A 22,778-nucleotide genomic window follows, 5' to 3' on the forward strand; every position below is an offset into this window, starting at 1 on the left:
GAGTGCGTGGGTGCTGGCGAGGTCCGAGATGGAGTCGCTGAAGGGTGCACATGGTCCAGGGGATCTGTAGACGAGTGTTCCTCTGAGGGTAGTTACAAGTACTTATCCCACCGCTGCACAACCAATGTAGCAGGCTGGCCTGGCTTGTAGTGGGTACCAGAGGTACTTACACCTTGTGCAAGGTCCAGTTATCCCTTATTGGTGTCATATGCACAATCCTTTCCTTTGCTTTTTCATTTCAGTAGAAATGAGAGGGAGCAATTCCTCAGGGATACCTAGCATGGCTGCATGGGTATGAAACTCTACCTCAGCCCAACCTGAGGTCTCTAGGTCATTACCTAAGAGACAGTCTACAGGTAAGCTAGTTGACACTACCACCTGCTTAGGGCCAGTAACTCCAACCCAACTAAGCTGAACTATAGCTAAGGGAAGAAACATAGTGGAGTTATGGACATCAATAATCTTGTACTGTTGTCCAATGATGTGTTGTTCAGGAGGCACTAGGTTTTCAGTCACCAAAGTGATACTGGCACCTGTGTCCCTGTCGGCCTGGGCCTCAACACCATTTATTGAAACTGTCTGCCTGTACTTATCCATTGTAAGGGGACAAGCAGCCAGTGTGGCAAGGCCAATGTCACCAGGTGTGACAGAAACTGTCTTGGGACTGACTACCCCAGTTTCTATGATGGACCCATAAATGAACCCAACTACACCCTTACTTTGACTGTTGCCAGCAGTCCCACCACTATTACCACTACTACTAGGGGCACTAGAGTTTGATGTATTAGTGGTGGCTGGCTCAGGGGGCTTACCTGGACAGGACTTATCCCCTTGCCAATGGCCTTTATTTTTACACACATAGCACCAAGACTTTTTAATGTGTGTATGTTGTGAAGAAGAGGAAGAATTTGGTTTATCCCCACCCCCTGAAGAGTGTTTAGGATGTGAAGATGGATCTTTGGTTTTACCCTTAACCCCATGCTTATCCTGAGATTTCTCACCATCTTTCTTCTTGCCATCCTTGTCACCCCCTGTATGAACTTTACTATTCACTCTTGTTCTGACCCATTTGTCTGCCTTCTTTCCCAATTCTTGGGGAGAGTCAGATCTGAGTCCACTACATATTGGTGTAACAAGTCAGACACACAGTTATTCAGAATATGCTCTCTCAGAATAAGATTGTACAGGATTTCATAATCAGATACTTTACTGCCATGTAACCACGCCTCCAAGGCCTTCACTGAACAGTCTACAAAGTCTGTCCAGTCTTGAGAGGACTCTTTTCTGGTGTATCTGAACCTAATCCTGTATTGTTCAGTGGTTAAGCCAAATCCATCCAAGAGTGCATCCTTCAAAACTGCAAAATTGTTAGCATCACTTTCTCTAACAGTAAGGAGCCTATCCCTACCCTTTGCGGTGAAAGATAACCACAATATAGCAGCCCACTGCCTTTGAGGGACCCCCTGTACCATACAGGCCCTCTCAAGTGCAGCAAACCACTTGTTGATGTCATCCCCCTCCTTGTAAGGGGGACTATCTTCTGCAGATTCCTGGAAACATGCTCTCTAACAGGATTACTATCAGGAATACTGCTGCTGCCTCCATGGGGTCCAAACCCCAATCTCTGTCTTTCCTTCTCCAGGTCTAGGGATTCCCTATCTAAGGCCAGCTGTGGCTGTTTAAGCTTCAGTATGGTCTCTTCAACCCTAAACTTTTTTAGTTCTCTTTCTAACAAGTTATCCTCAGGGTGGGTGGGCTGGGAGTGCTTGGACACAGAAGACACATTGGAAACAACAGAGGGGGATCTGTCCCTAACTGACTGAACCCTAGCAACTTGGCCTCTAGGAATAAAGACTTCCCTACTGTGATGGGAACCTCCATTACTACCAACATTACTGGGTGTCTTGTTAGAGGGAAAATCCTGATCAGAACCCTCCCTACCTCCCTCAAGGAGATCCCCTGAGTCAGATTGGGAACCTTCTATTAACCTCTCATTTGATGTACCTGCTTGGAACTAATCATTCACAATAAGCATGTTAAACAGAAATTCTTTGGTAGGGTTCTTTCCTATCACTAAACCTCTTTCTAAGCAGAGACTCAGGCTCTTGTAATTCAAATTGTCATAAGTAGTATTGACCATTTTAAGAGTAGAGTCTTCTACAACATGATAGTAAAGGGTTTAGAAATAGTGAGAAGGAAGAAAAAGTTTCAGAACTTTTTAAAGAACAGAGAAAAAAAAAATTCTAACTTTTAGAAACTTCTAGAAGTTTTAGAATACTTTTCAGTACTTTTTTAAAAATTTGAGAGAAGAAAATCAAAACATTTTGGTTAGGTGTACATACACTGAACTGGTTTGCATATTATTCTCTTATGAAAAGTACACAATGACAAAGTGGTAAGTAGTTACAAGTACTTATCCCACCGCTGCACAACCAATGTAGGAGTCTGGCCTGGCTTGTAGTGGGTACCAGAGGTACGTACACCTTGTGCCAGGTCCAGTTATCCCTTATTAGTGTAGAAGAGGTGTTTCTAGCAGCTTAGGCTGGTAGAAGGTAGCTATGGCAAAACAGCTTAGGCTGAACTAGGAGACATGTAAAGCTCCTACTATACCACTGGTGTCATATGCACAATATCATAAGAAAACACAATACACAGAAGTACTAAAAATAAAGGTACTTTATTTTTATGACAATATGCCAAAAGTATCTCAGTGAGTACCCTCAGTATGAGGATAGGATATATACACAAGATATATGTACACAAACCAAACTTAGGTAAGTAATAGCAAGAAAAGTAATGCAAACAGTGTAGAATTACAATAGACTGCAAAAGGAGCACATAGGTATAGGGCCAACACAAACCATATACTCCAAAAGTGGAATGCGAACTACGAATGGACCCCAAACCTATGTGAGCTTGTAGAGGGTCGCTGGGACTGTAAGAAAACAGTGAGGGTTAGAAAAATAGCCCACCTCAAGACCCTGAAAGGTAGGTGTAAAGTGCACCTACTACCCCAGAGAGCACAGAAGTCCTGATAGGGGGATTCTACAGGAAGAACCAACACCAGCAATGCAACAACAGTGGATTTCCGGACCTGAGTACCTGTAAGACAAGGGGCCCAAGTCCAATAGTCGCGACAGTGCCGAGAGTGGGCAGGAACCCAGGAAATGCCAGCTGAGGGTGCAAGGAAGCTGCCACTGGATGGAAGAAGCTTGGTGTTCTGCAAGAAAGAAGAGAGCTAGGGACTTCTCCTTTGGAAGACGGATGTCCCACGTCGCGTTGAAGCTTGCAGATGTGTTCAAACGCAGAAAGACCGCATACAAGCCTTGTTAGCTGCATGGATTTCGATAGAGGTTTTTGGGTGCTGCTGTGCCCCAGGAGGGACCAGGATGTCGGCACTTGGAGACGGAGACAGAAGAGGCTCCCTGCAAATCAGGGAGCCCTCACAGAAGCAGGCAGCACCCGCAGAAGTACCTGAACAGGCACTTGGAAATAAAGTGATTCTGAGTCGACGCAAAGTCACAAAAGGGAGTCCCATGACGCCAGAGGACAACTCAGAAGGTTGTGCACTGCAGGAAGGAGTGTCGGGGACCCAGGCTTGGCTGTGCATGAAGGAAATCCTGGAAGAGTGCACAGGAGCCGGAGCAGCTGCAAATCAAGCGGTTCCCAGCAATGCAGCCTAGCGTGGGGAGGCAAGGACTTACCTCCACCAAACTTGGACTGAAGAGTCACTGGACGGTGGGAGACACTTGGACAGAGTTGCTGAGTTCCAGGGCCCACGCTCGTCGGGCTGAGAGGGGACCCAGAGGACCAGTGATGCAGTCTTTTGGTGCCTGCGTTAGCAGGGGGAAGATTCCGTCGACCCACTGGAGAATTCTTCAGAGCTCCTGGTGCAGGGAGGAGGCAGGCTACCCCCAGAGCATGCACCACCTGGAAACAGTTGAGAAAGCCGTCAGGATGAGGCGATACAAGGTTGCTAGTAGTCGTCTTGCTACTTTGTTCCGGTTTTGCAGGCGTCCTGAGCAGTCAGCGGTCGATCCTTTGGCAGAAGGTGAAGAGTGAGTTGCAGAGGAACTCTGGTGAGCTCTTGCATTCGTTATCTGAAGAATTCCCCAAAGCATTGTCCCTAAATAGCCAGAAAAGGAGGTTTGGCTACCAAGGAAGGAGTATTGGCTACCAAGAGAGGTAAGAGCCTATCAGAAGGAGTCTCTGACGTCACCTGCTGGCACTGGCCACTCAGAGCAGTCCAGTGTGTCCCCAGCACCTCTAAATCCAAGATGGCAGAGGTCTGGGACACACTGGAGGACCTCTGGGCACCTCCCCTGGGAGGTGCAGGTCAGGGGGGTGGTCAATCCCCTCTCCTTTGTCCAGTTTTGCACCAGAGCAGGGCTGGGGGATCCCTCAATCAGTGCAGACTGGCTTATGTAGAGATGGGCACCATCTGTGCCCATCAAAGCATTTCCAGAGGCTGGGGGAGGCTGCTCCTCCCCAGCCCTCACACATATTTCCAAAGGGAGAGGGTGTTACACCCTCTCTCAGAGGAAGTCCTTTGTTCTGCCTTCCTGGGCCAGTGCTGCCTGGACCCCAGGAGGGCAGAAACCTGTCTTAGGGGTTGGCAGCAGCAGCAGCTGCAGTACCCGGGTACTGCAGTTTGGCAGTACCCGGGGACTGTGCTAGAGACCCAGTGGATCATGGAATTGTCCCCCCAATGCCAGAATGGCATTGGGGTGACAATTCCATGATCTTAGACATGTTACATGGCCATGTTCGGAGTTACCATTGTGACGCTATAAAGAGGTAGTGACCTATGTGTAGTGCACGCGTGTAATGGTGTCCCTGCACTCACAAGTCCGGGGAATTTGCCCTGAAGCATTTGGGGGCACCTTGGCTAGTGCCAGGGTGCCCGCACACTAAGTAACTTTGCACCCAACCTTCACCAGGTGAAGGTTAGACATATAGGTGACTTATAAGTTACTTAAGTGCAGTGGTAAATAGCTGTGAAATAACGTGGACGTTATTTCACGCAGGCTGCAATGGCAGGCCTGTGTAAGAATTGTCATAGCTCCCTATGGGTGGCAAAAGAAATGCTGCAGTCCATAGGGATCTCCTGGAACCCCAATACCCTGGTAACCTCAGTACCATATTCTAGGGAATTATATGGGTGTACCAGTATGCCAATGTGAATTGGTAAATTTAGTCACTAGCCTGTTAGTGACAAATTTGGAAAGCAGAGAGAGCATAACCACTGAGGTTCTGGTTAGCAGAGCCTCAGTGAGACAGTTAAGCATCACACAGGGAACTCATATAGGCCACAAACTTATGAGCACTGGGGTCCTGGCTAGCAGGATCCCAGTGACACATAACAAACACACTGTTAACATAGGGTCTTCACTATGAGCACTGGGCCCTGGCTAGCAAGATCCCAGTGAGATAGTGAAAACACCCCGACATATACTCACAAACAGGCCAAAAGTGGGGGTAACAAGGCTAGAAAGAGGCTACTTTCTCACACCTGCTTAAGATAGTCCCCCCTTACAAGGATGGGGATGACATTAACAAGTGGTTTGCTGCACTTGAGAGGGCCTGTATGGTACAGTTGGTCCCTCAAAGGCAGTGGGCTGCTATCTTGTGGCTATCTTTCACTGGAAAGGGTAGGGATAGGCTCCTTACTGTCAGAGAAAGTGATGCTAATAACTACAAAGTTTTGAAAGATGCACTCTTGGATGGATTTGGCTTAACCACTGAACAATACAGGATTAAGTTCAGAGACACCAGAAAAGAGTCCTCTTAAGACAGGACAGACTTTGTAGACTGTTCAGTGAAGGCCTCAGAGGGTTGGTTACATGGCAGTAAGGTGACTGACTATGAAAGCCTGTAAAATCTAATCCTGAGAGAGCATATTTTGAACAATTGTGTGTCTGATTTGTAGCACCAGTACTTGGTAGATTCAGATCTGACCTATCCTCAAGAATTGGGAAAGAAGGCAGACAAATGGGTCAGAACAAGAATGAACAGAAAAGTTCATACAGGGGATGACAAGGATAGCAAGAAGAAGGATGGTAAGTCTTCTGACTAGGGTAGAGACAAAGATAAAAAACATTCTGAGTCTTCCTCAGGCCCACAAAAATCCGCTGTGGGTGGTGGGTCCAAATCCTCTTCCCACAATCAGAAAAAGCCATGGTGTTATTTATGGAAATTAAATGGCTATTGGGCAAGTAATTCCACTTGTCCAAAGAAAAACACCAAGGCTCCCACTACCACAACCCCAACTGCAACCTCTAGTGCCCCTAGCAATATCAGTGGTGGTGGGAAGTCTACTACAAATAGCCAATCCAAGGGTATAGCTGGGCTCACCACTGCAGTGTAATTGGTGTTGGTCTTGTTAGGGAGACCACAGAGGCTGTTTTAGTCTCTGATGGTAGCACTGACTTTGTCACCTTGGTTGCTTATCCCCTTTATATGGGTAAGTATAAGCAACTTCCCCCATTAAATGGTGTTGAGGTTGAGGTCTACAGGGACACAGGAGACAGTGTAACTATGGTCATAGAGAAACTGGTTCACCCTGAGCAACACCTACTTGGTCAGAAGTACCAAGGCCCATATTTATACTTTTTGACGCTAAACTGCGCTAACGCAGTTTAGCGTCAAAAAGTTTTGCGCCGTCTAACGCCATTCTGAAGCGCCATGCGGGCGCCGTATTTATGGAATGGCGTTAGACGGCGCAATCAGACCGGCGCTGCCTGGTTTGCGTGGGAAAAAACCACGTAGACCAGACAGCGCCGGCGTAGGGGGAAAATGGCGCATGGGCGTCTTAAAATGGGGCAAGTCAGGTTACGTCGAAAAAATCGTCTTAACCCGACTTGCGCCATTTATTTTCGACGCCCATCCCCCATCAACATGACTCCTATCATTGTAAAGATAGGAGTCATGCCCCCTTGCCCAATGGCCATGCCCAGGGGACTTCTGTCCCCTGGGCATGGTCATTGGGCATAGTGGCATGTAGGGGGGCACAAATCAGGCCCCCCTATGCCACAAAAAATTATTAAAATAAAAAAAAAAAATACTTACCTGAACTTACCTGGGGTGGGTCCCTCCAGCCTTGGGTGTCCTCCTGGGGTGGGCAAGGGTGGCAGGGGGGGTCCCTGGGGGCAGGGGAGGGCACTCTGGGCTCATTTTGAGCCCACTTGTCCCTTAACGCCATGCCTGACCCAGGCGTTAAAAAGCGGCGCAAATGCGCCGTTTTTAGCAACGCCCACTCCCGGGCGTCTCTTTTGCCCGGGAGTATAAATACCACGTAAAGGCCTGGGAGTCATTTTTTAGACGGGAACGCCTCCCTTGCATATCATTAACGCAAGGAAGGGGTTCACGCTAAAAAATGACGCACATTCCGGGAACTTTGGCGCTATTCGCCTCTAACGCCATAGTATAAATATGGCGTTAGTTTGCGTTAGTTTTGCGTCGAAATTGCGTAAAAAAAAACGACGCAATTTCGGCGCAAACGGAGTATAAATATGCCCCCAAGTGGCTGATGCTCACAATAACACACTTAGCCACCCCATGGCTGTTGTAAATCTCAACTGGGGGGGTTACTGGTCCAAAGAAAGTTGTGGTTGCCTCAGATTTACCTGTAGACTGTCTACTAGGGAACGATTTAGAGACATCAGCTTGGGCAGAAGTGGAGTTGGAGGCTCATGCAGCAATGCTGGGCATTCCAGGGCATATTTTTGCTTTAACCAGGGCTCAGGCCAAAAAGCAAAAAGGACAGGGTGACTTGGATCCTGGAACAATGGACCAAGTGCTCCCTAAATCTAGGGGTAGCAAGGGTAAATCCCTACTCACTATCCCTCCCTCTACAGATGATTCTCCTTCTGAGGAAGAAGAATTTCCTCCCTGTGCAGAACCTTCACCAGATGAGCTGGCAGTAGACACTGCTGAGCTTTTGGGTGGAGGGGCGCCTGCCAGGGAAGAGCTGAGTGTGGCACAGCAAACCTGTCCCAAATTAGAGGGTCTGAGACAGCAAGCTGTCAAACAGCAAAATGGGGATGTCAGTGACTCACATAGAGTTTACTGGGAGGGCAACCTCTTGTACACCGAGGCAAGGGACCCAACACCTAGAGCAGCCAGGAGATTGGTCATTCCCCTGCAGAACAGAGAGCTCCTCCTAACTCTTGCACATGACATTCCACCTGTAGGAAAGTACCATCTTGCCTGGCATGTTACCCCCATATTTCACTGTATATATGTTGTTTTAGTGTATGTGTCACTGGGACTCTGCCAGCCAGGGCCCCAGTGCTCATAAGTGTGCCCTGTATGTGTTCCCTGTGTGATGACTAACTGTCTCACTGAGGCTCTGCTAACCAGAACCTCAGTGGTTATGCGCTCTCTGCTTTCTAAATTGTCACTAACAGGCTAGTGACCAATTTCAGCAATTCACATTGGCATACTGGAACACCCTCATAATTCCCTAGTATATGGTACTGAGGTACCCAGGGTATTGGGGTTCCAGGAGATCCCTATGGGCTGCAGCATTTCTTTTGCCACCCATAGGGAGCTCTGACAATTCTTACACAGGCCTGCCACTGCAGCCTGAGTGAAATAACGTCCACGTTATTTCACAGCCATTTACCACTGCACTTAAGTAACTTATAAGTCACCTATATGTCTAACCTCCACCTGGTGAAGGTTGGGTGCAAAGTTACTTAGTGTGTGGGCGCCTTGGCACTAGCCAAGGTGCCCCCACATCGTTCAGGGCAAATTCCCCGGACTTTGTGAGTGCGGGGACACCATTACACGCGTGCACTATACATATGTCACTACATATGTATAGCGTCACAATGGTAACTCCGAACATGGCCATGTAACATGTCTAAGATCATGGAATTGTCACCCCAATGCCATTCTGGCATTGGGGAGACAGTTCCATGATCCCATGAGTCTCTAGCACAGACCCGGGTACTGCCAAACTACCTTTTCCGGGGTTTCACTACAGCTGCTGCTGCTGCCAACCCCTCAGACAGGTTTCTGCCCTCCTAGGGTCCAGCCAGGCCTGGCCCAGGAAGGCAGAACAAAGGACTTCCTCAGAGAGAGGGTGTTACACCCTCTCCCTTTGGAAAAAGGTGTCAGGGCTGGGGAGGAGTAGCCTCCCCCAGCCTCTGGAAATGCTTTGATGGGCACAGATGGTGCCCATCTCTGCATGAGCCAGTCTACACCGGTTCAGGGATCCCCCAGCCCTGCTCTGGTGCGAAACTGGACAAAGGAAAGGGGAGTGACCACTTCCTTGACCTGCACCTCCCAGGGGAGGTGCCCAGAGCTCCTCCAGTGTGTCCCAGACCTCTGCCATCTTGCATTCAGAGGCGTGCTGGCACACTGGACTGCTCTGAGTGGCCAGGACCAGCAGGTGATGTCAGAGACTCCTTCTGATAGGCTCTTACCTGTGTTACTAGTCTATCCTCCTTCCTAGGTAGCCAAGACGGTCACCCAGGCACTCGTCACCAGTCGACTAGACTACGGAAACACCCTCTACACCAGAACCACGGCCAAACTACAGAAAAGACTCCAACGCATCCAGAACGCCTCATCCTCAACATCCCCCGACACAGCCACATCTCCGGACACCTGAGAGACCTGCACTGGCTCCCCGTCAGCAAGAGAATCACGTTCCGTCTCCTCACCCACGCACACAAGGCCCTCCACGACCTGGGCCCCAGGTACCTCAACAACCGCCTGACCTTCTACACTCCCACCCGCCAGCTACGATCGACCAGCCACGCCCTCGCCGCCGTTCCACACATCAGAAAAGCCACCATGGGAGGAAGATCCTTCTCCTACCTGGCAGCCAAGACTTGGAACTCCCTCCCCATCCACCTCCGTCTGACCCAAGACCACCTCTCCTTCAGGAAGCAACTCAAGACCTGGCTGTTCGAGCAGTAGCGTACCCCCCTCCCCCAGCGCCTTGAGACCCTCCGGGTGAGTAGCGCGCTTTACAAATTCTTGATTGATTGATTGATTGATTGAACCTCCTTTTCTGGCTATTTAGGGTCTCTGCTTTGGGGAATTCTTCAGATACCGAATGCAAGAGCTCATCAGAGTTCCTCTGCATCTCTCTCTTCACCTTCTGCCAAAGGATTGACCGCTGACTGCTCAGGACTCCTGCAAAACCGCAACAAAGTAGCAAAGACGACTACTGCAACCTTGTATCGCTTCATCCTGCTGGCTTTCTCGACTGTTTCCTGGGGGTGCATGCTCTGGGGGTAGCCTGCCTCCTTCTTGCACCAGGAGCTCTGAAAAAATCTCCCGTGGGTCGACGGAATCTTCCCCCTGCTACCGCAGGCAACAAAAGACTGCATCACCGGTCCTCTGGGTCCCCTCTCAGCACGACGAGCGTGGTCCCTGGAACTCAGCAACTCTGTCCAGTGACTCCCACAGTCCAGTGACTCTTCAGCCCAAGTTTGGTGGAGGTAAGTCCTTGCCTCCCCACGCTAGACTGCATTGCTGGGTACCGTGTGATTTGCAGCTGCTCTGGCTCCTGTGCACTCTTCCAGGATTTACTTCGTGCACAGCCAAGCCTGGGTCCCCGATACTCTAACCTGCAGTGCACAACCTTCTGAGTTGTCCTCCGGCGTTGTGGGACTCCCTTTTCTGACTTCGGGTGGACTCTGGTTCACTCCTCTTCCAAGTGCCTGTTGAGGTACTTCTGTGGGTGCTGCCTGCTTTTGTGAGGGCTCCCTGACTTGCTGGGCGCCCCCTCTGTCTCCTCATCCAAGTGGCAACATCCTTGTCCCTCCTGGGCCACAGCAGCATCCAAAAACCCTTACTGCGACCCTTGCAGCTAGCATGGCTTGTTTGCGGTCTTTCTGCGTGGGAACACCTCTGCAAGCTTCTTCACGGCGTGGGACATCTATCCTCCAAAGGGGAAGTTCCTAGTCCTCTTCGTTCTTGCAGAACACAAAGCTTCTTCCATCCGGTGGCAGCTTCCTTGCACCCTCAGCTGGCATTTCCTGGGCAACTGCCCACTCTCGACACCGTAGTTTTACAGGTACTCAGGTCCGGAAATCCACTGTTGTTGCATTGCTGGTGTTGGTCTTCCTTGAAGAAACCCCCTATCACGACTTATGTGTTCTCTGGGGGTTATAGGTGCACTTTACACCTACTTTTACAGGGTCTTGGGGTGGGCTATTTTTCGAACCCTCACTGTTTTCTTACAGTCCCAGCGACCCTCTACAAGCTCACATAGGTTTGGGGTCCATTCGTGGTTCGCATTCCACTTTTGGAGTATATGGTTTGTGTTGCCCCTATACCTATGTGCTCCTATTGCAATCTACTGTAACTTTACATTACTTGCATTACTTCCTTTTGCTATTTCTGCATATTTTTTGTATTGTGTACATATATCTTGGGTATATTTGGCATCCTCATACTGAGGGTACTCACTGAAATACCTTTGGAATATTGTCATAAAAATAAAGTACCTTTATTTTCAGTATATCTGTGTATTGTGTTTTCTTATGATATTGTGCATATGACACCAGTGGTATAGTAGGAGCTTTGCATGTCTCCTAGTTCAGCCTAAGCTGCTCTGCTATAGCTAACTTCTATCAGCCTAAGCTGCTAGAAACACCTCTTCTACACTAATAAGAGATAACTGGACCTGGTACAGAGTGTAAGTACCCCTTGGCACCCACTACAAGCCAGGCCAGCCTCCTACACCACCCCATGGCTGTTGTGATTCTCAACTGGGGGGGGGGGGGGAGTTACTGGTCCAAAGAAAGTTGTGGTAGCCACTGAATTACCTGTAGATTGCTTACTAGGCACTGATTTGGAGACATCAGCTTGGGCTGAAGTGGAGTTGAAGGCTCATGCAGAAATGCTGGGCATTCCTGGGCATATTTTTGCTTTGACAAGGGCTCAGACCAAAAAGCAAAAAGGACAGGGAAACTTGGATCCTGGAACAATGGACCAAGTGCTCCCAAAAGCTAGGGGTAGTAAGTGTAAATCCTTGCCCACTATCCCTCCCTCTCCAGAGATTCCCCTTTTGAGGAAGAGGAATCCTCTCCCTGTGCAGAACCTACACCAGAGGAGCTGGCAGCAGACACTGCCGAGCTTTTGGGTGCAGGGGGGCTGCTAGGTAAGAGATGAGTGTGGCACAGCAGACCTATCCCACACTAGAGGGTTTGATACAGCAAGCTGTCAAACAACAGAATGGGGATGTCAGTGATAGCCACAAGGTGTATTGGGAAGACAACCTCCTGTATACTGAGTCAACTGACCATAAATATGGAGCTGCCAGGAGATTGGTTATCCCCTTGCAGTATAGGGAGTTTCTTCTTAATTTGACACATGGCATTCCTTTGGCTGGGCATTTGGGCCAGAGTAAAACTTGGGACAGGCTTGTTCCATTGTCAAACTGGCCTTATATTTCAGAGGACACCAAAGAGTTTTGTTGGTCTTGTGTGACCTGCCAAGCCTGTGGCAAGACTGGTGGCAAGACTGGTGGCACACCAAAGGCCCCTTAATTCCACTTCCTGTGGTTGGAGTGCTCTTTGAAAGGGCAGGGGTTGACATAGTTGGCCCCCTTGACCCTTCAACAGCTTCAGGCAATAGGTCTATCCTTGTGGTAGTGGACCATGCCACTAGGTATCCTGAAGCAATTCCCTTAAGGACCACTACAGCTCCTGCAGTGGCAAAGGCCCTCCTGGAAATCTATTCCTGTGTGGGATTCCCTAATGAAGTGGTGTCAGACAGAAGTAGTAACTTCATGTCTGCATACCTCAAAGCTATGTGGAAGGAGTGTGGTGTAACATACAAGTTCACAGCTCCTTACCATCCACAAACAAATGGTCTGGTTAAGAGGTTTAATAAAACTCTCAAAAGTATGATAATGGGACTCCCTGAAAAACTCAGGAGATGGGATGTCCTGTTACCTTGCCTCCTTTTTGCTTACAGGGAGGTACCACAAAAAGGAGTGGGCTTTAGCCCCTTTGAACTCCTCTTTGGTCACCCTGTGAGAGGTCCCCTTGCACTTGTGAGGGAGAGTTGGGAACAACCTTTAAAAGCTCCTAAACAGGACACTGTGGACTATGTACTTGGTCTAAGATCAAGAATGGCTGAGTACATGAAAAAGGCCAGTAAAAACCTTCAGGCAGAGCTGCAAAAGCAATGGCATGGCCAGAAGGCTGTTCTGACCAGGTATAGTCGGTTATAGGCAGCCTGACCATACCAGGGATTGTATTAAACAAGAGGTACAGGAGATGTTGGACTTAGGATTGTTTGAGCCTTCAGAAAGCCCATGGGCTAGCCCAGTGGTGCTTGTCTCAAAACCTCACAGTAAGGATGGTAAAAGAGAAATGAGGTTTTGTGTTGACTGTAGAGGTCTCAATCAAGTAACCAAGACTGATGCTCACCCTATACCCAGGGCAGATGAGCTAATAGATGCACTGGCTTCTGCCAAGTATCTAAGCACTTTTGATTTAAATACAGGGTATTGGCAGATTAAATCATCAGAAGACGCTAAACCTAAAACTGCATTTTCCACCATTGGAGGGCACTATCAATTCACTGTGATGCCCTTTGGTTTGAAGAATGCATCTGCCACTCTTCAGCGGTTGGTGAACACAGTCCTGCAAGGTTTGGAAGCTTCTAGTGCAGCATATCAAGATGATATAGATGTCTTTAGCTCCACCTGGGATGATCATCTGGTCCACCTGTGGAAAGTTTTTGAGGCCCTGCGAAAGGCAGGCCTCACTATCAAGGCTTCAAAGTGCCAGATAGGGCAGGGGAAAGTGGTTTATCTGGGGGAACAGATTGCACCACTGCAGGGGATGATCCAGACCATTATAGAATGGGCTCCCCCTACAACTCAAACCCAGGTGAGAGGCTTTCTAGGCATCACAGGGTACTATAGGAGGTTATCAAGAATTATGGCTCTATTGCAGCTCCTCTTAATGACCTCACTACTAAGAAGATGCCTAAAATGGTATTGTGGACAGCTAGCTGTCAAAAAGCTTTTGATTAGCTCAAACAGGCCATGTGCTCTGCACCTGTCCTAAAAAGCCCTTGCTACTCCAAGAAGTTCATAGTCCAGACTGATGCTTCTGAATTGGGGGTTGGGGCAGTGCTATCACAGCTTAATACTGAGGGCCAGGATCAACCTGCTGCTTTTATCAGCAGGAGGTTGACCCCTAGAGAAAAGTGTTGGTCTGCCATAGAGAGGGAGGCCTTTGCTGTGGTCTGGGCACTGAAGAAGTTGAGGGCATACCTGTTTGGGACTCACTTTATTGTTTAGACAGACCACAAACCTCTATGTTGGCTAAAAGAAATGAAAGGTGAAAACCCTAAATTGTTGAGGTGGTCCAGCTCCCTACAGGAGAAGTGTGGCACAATGCTTAGTGCGGCAGACCCTGATGCAGAGATCTGGCCCTGGGACCAGGTTTCAATTTCTGCCTTGGGGTGTCCTGGGCTCAATTCCCTTGGACCAGATAATTCTCACCTCTGTGCCTAATCTAATTAATGGGTCCCACTCTGTAACTCTGGGCAATAGCTTGCTTAATCTGCACAATGGCCCTGACAGCGCTTGGATGCCTGTCTTCACACTACTCCAGCAACTTTAGTGCCAACAGATGCGTCAGAATTTCTGATGCATCTGTAAAAACATGAGCCGAGGAACACTGTATTGTAAATACAGTGCATCCATGGTGTCGTGACGGGATTGCAGGAAGCGCAAGAGATCTGACGCATCGATGGTGATGTGTATGATTCTTGTTAACGAGGCCCTATGTTTGAAGCTGCACCTCTATTCCAGCTCCTGAGGTGTAACTTCAGTGATAGGCTTGTACTTGGCTGGCTGCTGGTGGTAAACCACCACTTTAGGCTAGAAGCTGTGGTAGCGTTCAACATGCAAAGCCCCATCCTTATGCCAGCCATGCAGTTCAAGCACATTCTGTAACATACCATCCCTGACAGTAACCCCTATAAACCCTATTATAAGCACCATTTCTGGCAGAAACCTACATGTATTTAAAGGAGCACATGTACACATGACGTGCCAGTACTAAAAAAGTAGTGGAAGTAAACCAAAGAGTGAATAGCTTTAAAATTAGCAGCGAAAACCTTTACATTTGTTGGTGTACACAGAGTAAGTTTCTGAAAAATATTTGTGTGCATTTAAAAGCAGTGACCTGGCATTATGAGCAGGAGGTTCGAGTTTGTCCTACCTGGCACCGCACTGATATGGCCATTTGCTTTTTCCGACTCTCTACTGACCGGGCGAGTTCGGGTGAATGGGCTTATCAGGGCTCCCTACTACGTATTACACGTAAGACTCATGGAGTGCTGGCTTGTATGGTCCCAACATTATTCAATACTTACGTTTCCTGCTACTACACCATTAACTAATTCAGGAACTAATCCATTCGCATGGTTTCGCTTTGGATATGTCCTCTTGTATGTACAATTTCTTCCTTGAAAAAGTCCTGCTGGACGAAACACGTGTTGGCTGTTTTCTGCGTACATATGTTTCCATGTTTTCAACATAAGGAATTAAAGATTTTGGACTTCTATTTACTGTGGACTATTACGTGGAGCGCCCTGGTATTTCTGTTTTTGAAATGGCCCTCACTGTGTTGCAAATTCCTAGTCTGTGCTGTGTGCATGTGAAGCATGGCCCTGGACACAGGACTCACCAGGGCCGGGGGGGGGGGTCGACTCCTGGTTCTCAGAGTCTAATGAGACCAGTAGGTGTGTGGACACAACAGCCATCCAGTTAGGGCTTGGACAGGGACAGTCTGTCCACTTGGACTCATGCACAGAGGCAGGCCACCATGTGCTTGCATTAAATAGGACATCAAGTCCTTCAGAGGCAAATATCTGGGCCTGCAGCACTGCACAGGAGCAGGGCAACAGTACAGCATGTCGACCACTCACCCCTACCCCCTGTTCTGAAGAATTATAACACGTGGACTAGCAGGACAGGCTGCTACCAGTAGTTCAGGACTGCCTGCTGGAGGCGCCAACCAGCAACCACTGCCACAAATGAAGTACTGCCTCTGATGCAGAAAAAGTTTTTTTTAGACATGTTTTTATGAACGTGACATAACACAATCTAGTCAGAGCACAGCATATACATGTGGAAGGACAGGTAACATGGATGACCATGAGGATCATCTCCATTTAGCGACAGCCAAATGGCACAGTGGTGCCCACAGCTATGGCTCAAAAAGAAGACGCTCCATGTTATACCAATATGTGTCTGGTGGTCTGTCAGCCCATGAAGACATCCCAATCCATGTTCCAATCTGTCCAAGCTATGAGGGGCTGCAATAGGGGAAAAGGGGGGGTTATCAGACGATGTGAGGCAATGACATGGCCACCGGTGGGGAGTGAGTCACAGGTGCATAAGGATAGCCGGTTCGCAGCTGCAGCGCACACAGCTCCACCCATCAGGGATCAGAGCGCATGGGCGGGCCTCTCGTCCGGACGGGGGACCAGGCTCTCCGCCTCTGCAGCAGGTGTCATTGGGTTTGGGAGTTGTGGACTGTCAGTGAGGGTTGTTGGGGTTGGGGAATCCTTGTTGTCAAGCCGCTCCAGCAGAATGCCCCTGTTAGAAATGGGGTCTCTAGCTGGCAGTTCTACACCCTGTCCAAGTAGGGACCCTAACTCTAAAGCATTTGCACATAACACAGTAATACAGTGACAACACTTCAAAAGGACACCACACAAGTGTTAGAAAAATAGCCAATATTTATCTGTGTAAAACAAGACTAAAATGAGAACAATTCAACATACAGCAATAAGGATATGAATTTTGCAAAAATTAACTTAAAAATACAGTGCAATGCAACGGGTCTCACATTTCTCCAAGTTAGAGCTATTAGCAGTTGTAAACTCCCAACCGGACTTTTCTTGGCTCATTAAATGGAAAAAAAGAGCGTAATCGTGCTGCTACATTTCAATCGTAGTGAATCCTATTGGCAAAAATGCAATTATCTACGTAACCGGCAAAAGTGCAATTAACTATATAACAGAGTCGATGTCATGCAAAGCGCTCGACTTCTGCCAAGCGAGATCGCGCTGCAAAAAAGAGAGAAATTAGTCCACAAACAGGATGTAAATCAGTGAGCCTCGTATGTTTTCAGTACTTGGTTGCTGCGCTCGAGGACGGCTAACCACAGGAAAAGGCATGACGTATGCATGCCTTCCACTAATGAAAGTAAGCAGATTTTAAAAGGCAAGCCCACGAACCAATGAAAGACACTGACGTGACATGGACAGGGCTCCGAGCCCTTTTCTAACTACTACAGCGTCTCGCAAGCGATACGCATGCGCAAGCGCATGCTAGCGCAGGCTCGAACCTAAAAATTTAACAGTTCAGGCTGCCCACAGGATCGCGGGCCAGCTATGGTGTCCGGAAGACCCACAAACAGTACCTTGGAAATATAGGGCACCGTGGCCCTTGTGATGAGATCCGGAGTGCAGCGTCGCTGGCGTCAGCAGGTGTCGACGTGCATCCGTTCTGGAGGTCGGTGCAGGGGAGGTTGGACCCTTGAAGTCACAAGTGCTGCAGATCGAACTCTGGGCTAATGATGAAGTCAGGGCCCTGGACTTGATGGCATCAGGGCTGTGGTGCGTAGCAGGACGATGCGACATGCGGTGCACAGGTCACGGTGCAGGCAGTGGCTCGGCGACGGCATCCTGCGCCATCAGGGAGACCAGGGCTGCGGGGTGAATCAGGGCAGTGCGACGTGCGGTGTCTCCAGGTCCCAGTGCTGGCAGCTGCGTTGTCATTGCTGAATCGCTGTTGTTGGTAGGCCCAGGGTCGCAGTACGACACAGGGCGGGCTCCGTGGGGCAGCCTGTGGGTCGTGGTGCAGGCAGCTTGTGACAAGGCTGGAGTTGATGGCGCTGGCGTCAGTGGACTGGGGCTGTGGTGTGGGACGAGATGTACCACACGAGAGGTGTCCTTAGGCCTGGTGCAGGTATCAGCGTCGGTATCAGCGTAGAGCAGCAGCATCGGGGATACCAAGGCTGTGGTGTGAGCAAGGCAATGCGCACTGCGGGGCCTTCAGTTCGTAGCAGCTCGATGATGGCCTTAGATGGAGTCTTCGGTGAGACCAGGGTTAAGGTGCGAAGCAGGGCACGGCTCTGTGTCACGTCATCAGGTCACGGTGCAGGTAGCAAGGGGTTGAGGGCATTGTGGTGGTTCTTCTTCTTCTACAGCACAAAATACACAGTTCCTAGTGCTGTAGGGAGATGAAATTGAAGTCCTTGATATTCCTGAAACTTCCAACAGGAGGCAAGCTCTACTTCAAGCCCTTGGAGAAACTTCACAAGCAGGATACACAGCAAAGTCGTCTTCGTCCTCTTTAAGGCAGAAGCAGCAACTGCAGGTCAACCCAGCAACGCACAGAAAGCAAAGGGGCAGTACTCCTCCTCCAGCTCTTCTCCTTGGCAGCGGTTCTGCTTGATCCATAAGTGTTCCAAAAGACTGAGGTTTCAGGTCCACTACTTATACTCATTTCTGCCTTTGAAGTAGGCATCCTTCAAAGGAAAGTCTCTGTTGTTCACAAGATATTGCCTTGTCTAGGCCTCACCCCAGACACACTCCATGGGGTTGGAGACTGCATTCCAGGTGCAGGTGTCAGCTATTCCTAACCCACTCTAGTCCAGGAAGACTCATCAGGATATGCAGGACACACCTCAGCTCCCTTTGTGTCACTGTCTAGAGGGAGTTCAGAAACAGCCCAATTGTCAATCTGACCCAGATGTGGATTCTACAGGCAGGTAGAGATAGGAAATGGTCAAGTTTTCTAAAAGTGGCATTTTTAAACAAACATTCCAAAAAAACTCTACCAAAATATGTATTTTTAAATTGTGAGTTGAGACCCAAAATCTCCATGGGCCAGATGTATCAAGAATCCACTTTGCGATTCTCAAATAGCAATTTTTAAGAAATCGCTATGTCAGAGTCGCAAAATGGTAAGTATCATATTTGCGATTCGGTAATAGCGATTTGTTAAAAATTGCAAAGGCTATTACCGAATTGCAAATAGGGATTCTGAGCCCATTTGCACCTATGGGCCTGTAGGCCCATATTTGTGAATTTTTTGCATTTCCCAAATTGCGAATTCCTAACTGGAATTTGCAATTTCAGAAATGCAAACCCCAGGGTGCTGGGGCCTAAGGCCGTCTCTGCTGCACCCCGAAAAATTATTTTAGGACATGTAAGGCGCGCACATTCCAAAGGGGCACGTGTGCGTTACATGTCAATTTCAAAAATGAATTTTTAATGCATTTCTTAAATTTGACATGGTTACCACCAAATTGTATTTGGTGGTAATTGCGATTCCTTAACGCCCAGTTCGCATTAAGGAAAAGCTTGATACATGTGCTTAGGAAATCGCAAATATGGTCTCCTCATTTGTGATTTCCTATCTAGAGAATGGCAATTTGCGATTCTGTAAACGGGCTCGCGATTCCTTAAAATTGCATAGCGAGTGCTTTTCATGCACACTGAAAGGCATTTTTGCATTCGCAAATGGTCGTTCGCACTGTTTGCGAATGCAAAAAGCTTTGATACATCTGGCCTCAAATCTCTATTTGCTCCCAATTGGAAACTGCAACAAAAGGATATCTGAAGGCAGCCCCATGTTAACCTATAGGAGGGATAGGCCTTGCAAGAGTGAAAATCAGGACATGTACAACACACCAGCACATATCCTACCATTTAAATATGCTGCACCCTGCCCAGGGGGTACCTAGGGCTACCTTAGGGGTGACGTACATGTAGTAAAAGAGAAGGTTTGGGGCTGGCAAGTGGGTGCACTTGCCAGGTCGAATTGGCAGTGCAAAACTACCCACCCAGACACTGCAATGGCAGTAGGGATAAACCAGTCACCAATACAGTTTATGCAGGGAGTACGTGCACTCAAGAACTGATCAGCAGTTGTGAAGTGCGCACAGACCATAAACCCGCGAAAACAAAGTCCAGCATAACATTAAAACAGGAGGTCAAAAGGCAAAGAGACAAGGGAAACGCGCCAAAAGATGCCAGGTCTAAGAGCCCCCTGTTTCCAAGTCTCTCTCAGTGGATCCTGCGCTCTTGTGCCGCCCCCCTCATGCATACCTGCCAGCCGCTTGCATCCCTCTGGTGCGTCGGGTCGGGTCAGTGATTGGCCATAAGGCATTTGGCCAGCACCAGTCCCAGCAGGGTGACTCTAGGATTCATCTTGGTTACCCGTTCGGGGGTTGGGAGGACTCCCACAGGCAGTGCTTCATGGATGCGTCCAGGTGGACCCGACTGGCCCTCTGGGGCACCTGCAATGTCCGCCCCAGAACCGCTGCAGCTGCAACACCCTGAGTCCTATGTAGGCATGTTGCTGGCTCCACGCCGGCCGTCTCACATCAATTCTATGTAGCCACTGTGGTGTTAAGCATGTGCACTGTAGATAGTGGAATTGTGTAAGTTTGAAGCCTCTGCGAGAGGCTCAGGTAAGTCCCACGCCCACTTCTCACGCACTTCTGACAGCTTTGAGGTCCTTGTATAAATGGGAAACCAGGCCCCTCAAGGAGCACAGGTCCAGCCACAGCTGGAGTGTCAGGGATTCCTCGGGTTCCGGAGGGAAGCAAATCCAGACCTCACTTGCTGTGCAGGATATCTTGGTGGGTGCAGGAATTGGCCAGGTCCTAGCTGGGAAAGGTTCGGGGCCCCTGCACACGTGAGAAAGGTACTTTTCAGAGACAGACCGCCAGGAGTGGCACAGCCTACCTCATACCATCAAGTCATGTCCATCGCTGATTGGATCAGTCAGACGCACATCAGCCATGTCAGGGGCTGCGGCCTGGTGTAGGGGGTTCGTTGCAGCACACAGGGGACTGCTTGCTGCCCAACCTCCGTCACGTGGCGAACCATGAATGGACAACCATCCAGGACTCCAGGCACTCAGTATCCAGGAAGGTCCAACTCCTCCCCCACTATGCCAGCAACGCCTTCTCCTCATTTATGCCACTGAAGCATTAATCAACTAATAGATTTATTTACATTTTTATTACAATTACTAAGCTAATACATTTAAGAAAGTAGAACGGAATGTATTTAAAAACACACGAGAAAAGAAATACTTCGTAAAGCTGAAATATTAAAAAGAAACAGTTTAAAAAAAGTGTTCCCTGCAAGTCTTTGAGCATCATTCATGGTTCATAATCCTTCTAGAAGACAACTCAGATTGTTGTTTCGTCAACATCAGAGCCTCACATTCCTCAGTGAACGCTCGGGTGACTTGTGTAAGACAGTTCAGACTTTTTACTCAGTTTAACAGACCACACGTGGTGATAACTTAACACTTGGGTTACAATGTTACAATTCATTTTCATGGTTACAGTAAACTAACCATCTAAAACAGCTAGTACCCATGTTCCACCTCTCCACTCAACACACAACTCTTCCATATGAAGTCAGTAACATTAAACTGTGTATTGACTACATTTACTAAAAAACAGTTCATGACTCGACAACAAACCCTTTCAGCTTTTACATCAATGCAGCTGTACTTCTAGACTGTCCTTGTTAAGGCGGCTAGGGACTGATATATCTGCTTCAGTTTTTTAATTCTGACGACAGGTAGGCTCTGGTGTAAGTGTACTTCAGTTCTAAAGATGGGTACTCTCTCTTGTGTAAGAGTACTTCATTGCTAAAGATGGGTACACTGTGGTGCAAGAGTACTTCAGTACTGAAGATGGGTACACTGTGGTGTACGTGTACTTCAGTTCTTTACCTGTAACTTTTAGCATGGTCAGGTGTATCTGTATATCAGTTCATAACTTGTAAAGAAGGGTACGCTCTGGTGGAGGTCTTTATCAGTTCTTTAGTTGTAAAGATAAATAGGCTCTGGTGTAAGTGTACCTCAGTTCTAAAAATGGGTACACTCTGGTGTAAGAGTACTTCAGTTCTAAAGAAGAGTACACTCTGTTGTAAGAGTACCTCAGTGCTAAAGATGGGTAAACTCTGGTGTAAGAGTACTTCAGTTCTAAAGATGGGTAAAAAGATGGGTAAACTCTGGTGTAAGAGTACTTCAGTGCTAAAGATAGGTACACTCTGGTATAAGAGTACTTCAGTTCAAAAGATGGGTAAACTCTGGTGTAAGAGTACTTCAGTTCTAAAGATGGGTACACTCTGGTGTAAGAGTACTTCAGTTCTAAAGATGGGTACACTCTGGTGTACGGTGTAAGAGTACTTCAGTTCTAAAGATGGGTACACTCTGGTGTAAGAGTACTTCGGTTCTAAAGATGGGTACACTCTGGTGTAAAAGTACTTCAGTTCTGCAGATGGGTAGGCTCTGGTGTAAGAGTACTTCAGTTCTAAAGATGGTTAAACTCTGGTGTAAAAGTACTTCAGTTCTGAAGATGGGTAGGCTCTGGTGTAAGAGTACTTCAGTTCTAAAGATGGGTAAACTCTGGAGTAAGAGTTCCTCAGTTCTAAAGATGGGTACTCTCTTGTATAAGAGTACTTCAATGCTGAAAATGGGTAACTGTGTTGTAAGTGTACTTCAGTTCTAAAGATGGGTACACTGTGGTGTGAGAGTACTTCCGTTCTAAAGATGGGTACACTCTGGTGTAAGAGTACTTCAGTTCTAAAGATGGGTACGCTCTGGTGTGAGTGTATTTCAGTTCTAAAGATAGGTATGTTCTGGTGTAAGAGTACTTCAATTCTAAAGATGGGTACACTGTGGTGTAGGAGTATTTCAGTTCTAAAGATGGGTACACTCTGGTGTAAGAGTACTTCAGTTCTAA

Source organism: Pleurodeles waltl, chromosome 5 (assembly GCF_031143425.1).
Source record: "Pleurodeles waltl isolate 20211129_DDA chromosome 5, aPleWal1.hap1.20221129, whole genome shotgun sequence".
Classification (NCBI taxonomy): Eukaryota; Metazoa; Chordata; class Amphibia; order Caudata; family Salamandridae; genus Pleurodeles; species Pleurodeles waltl.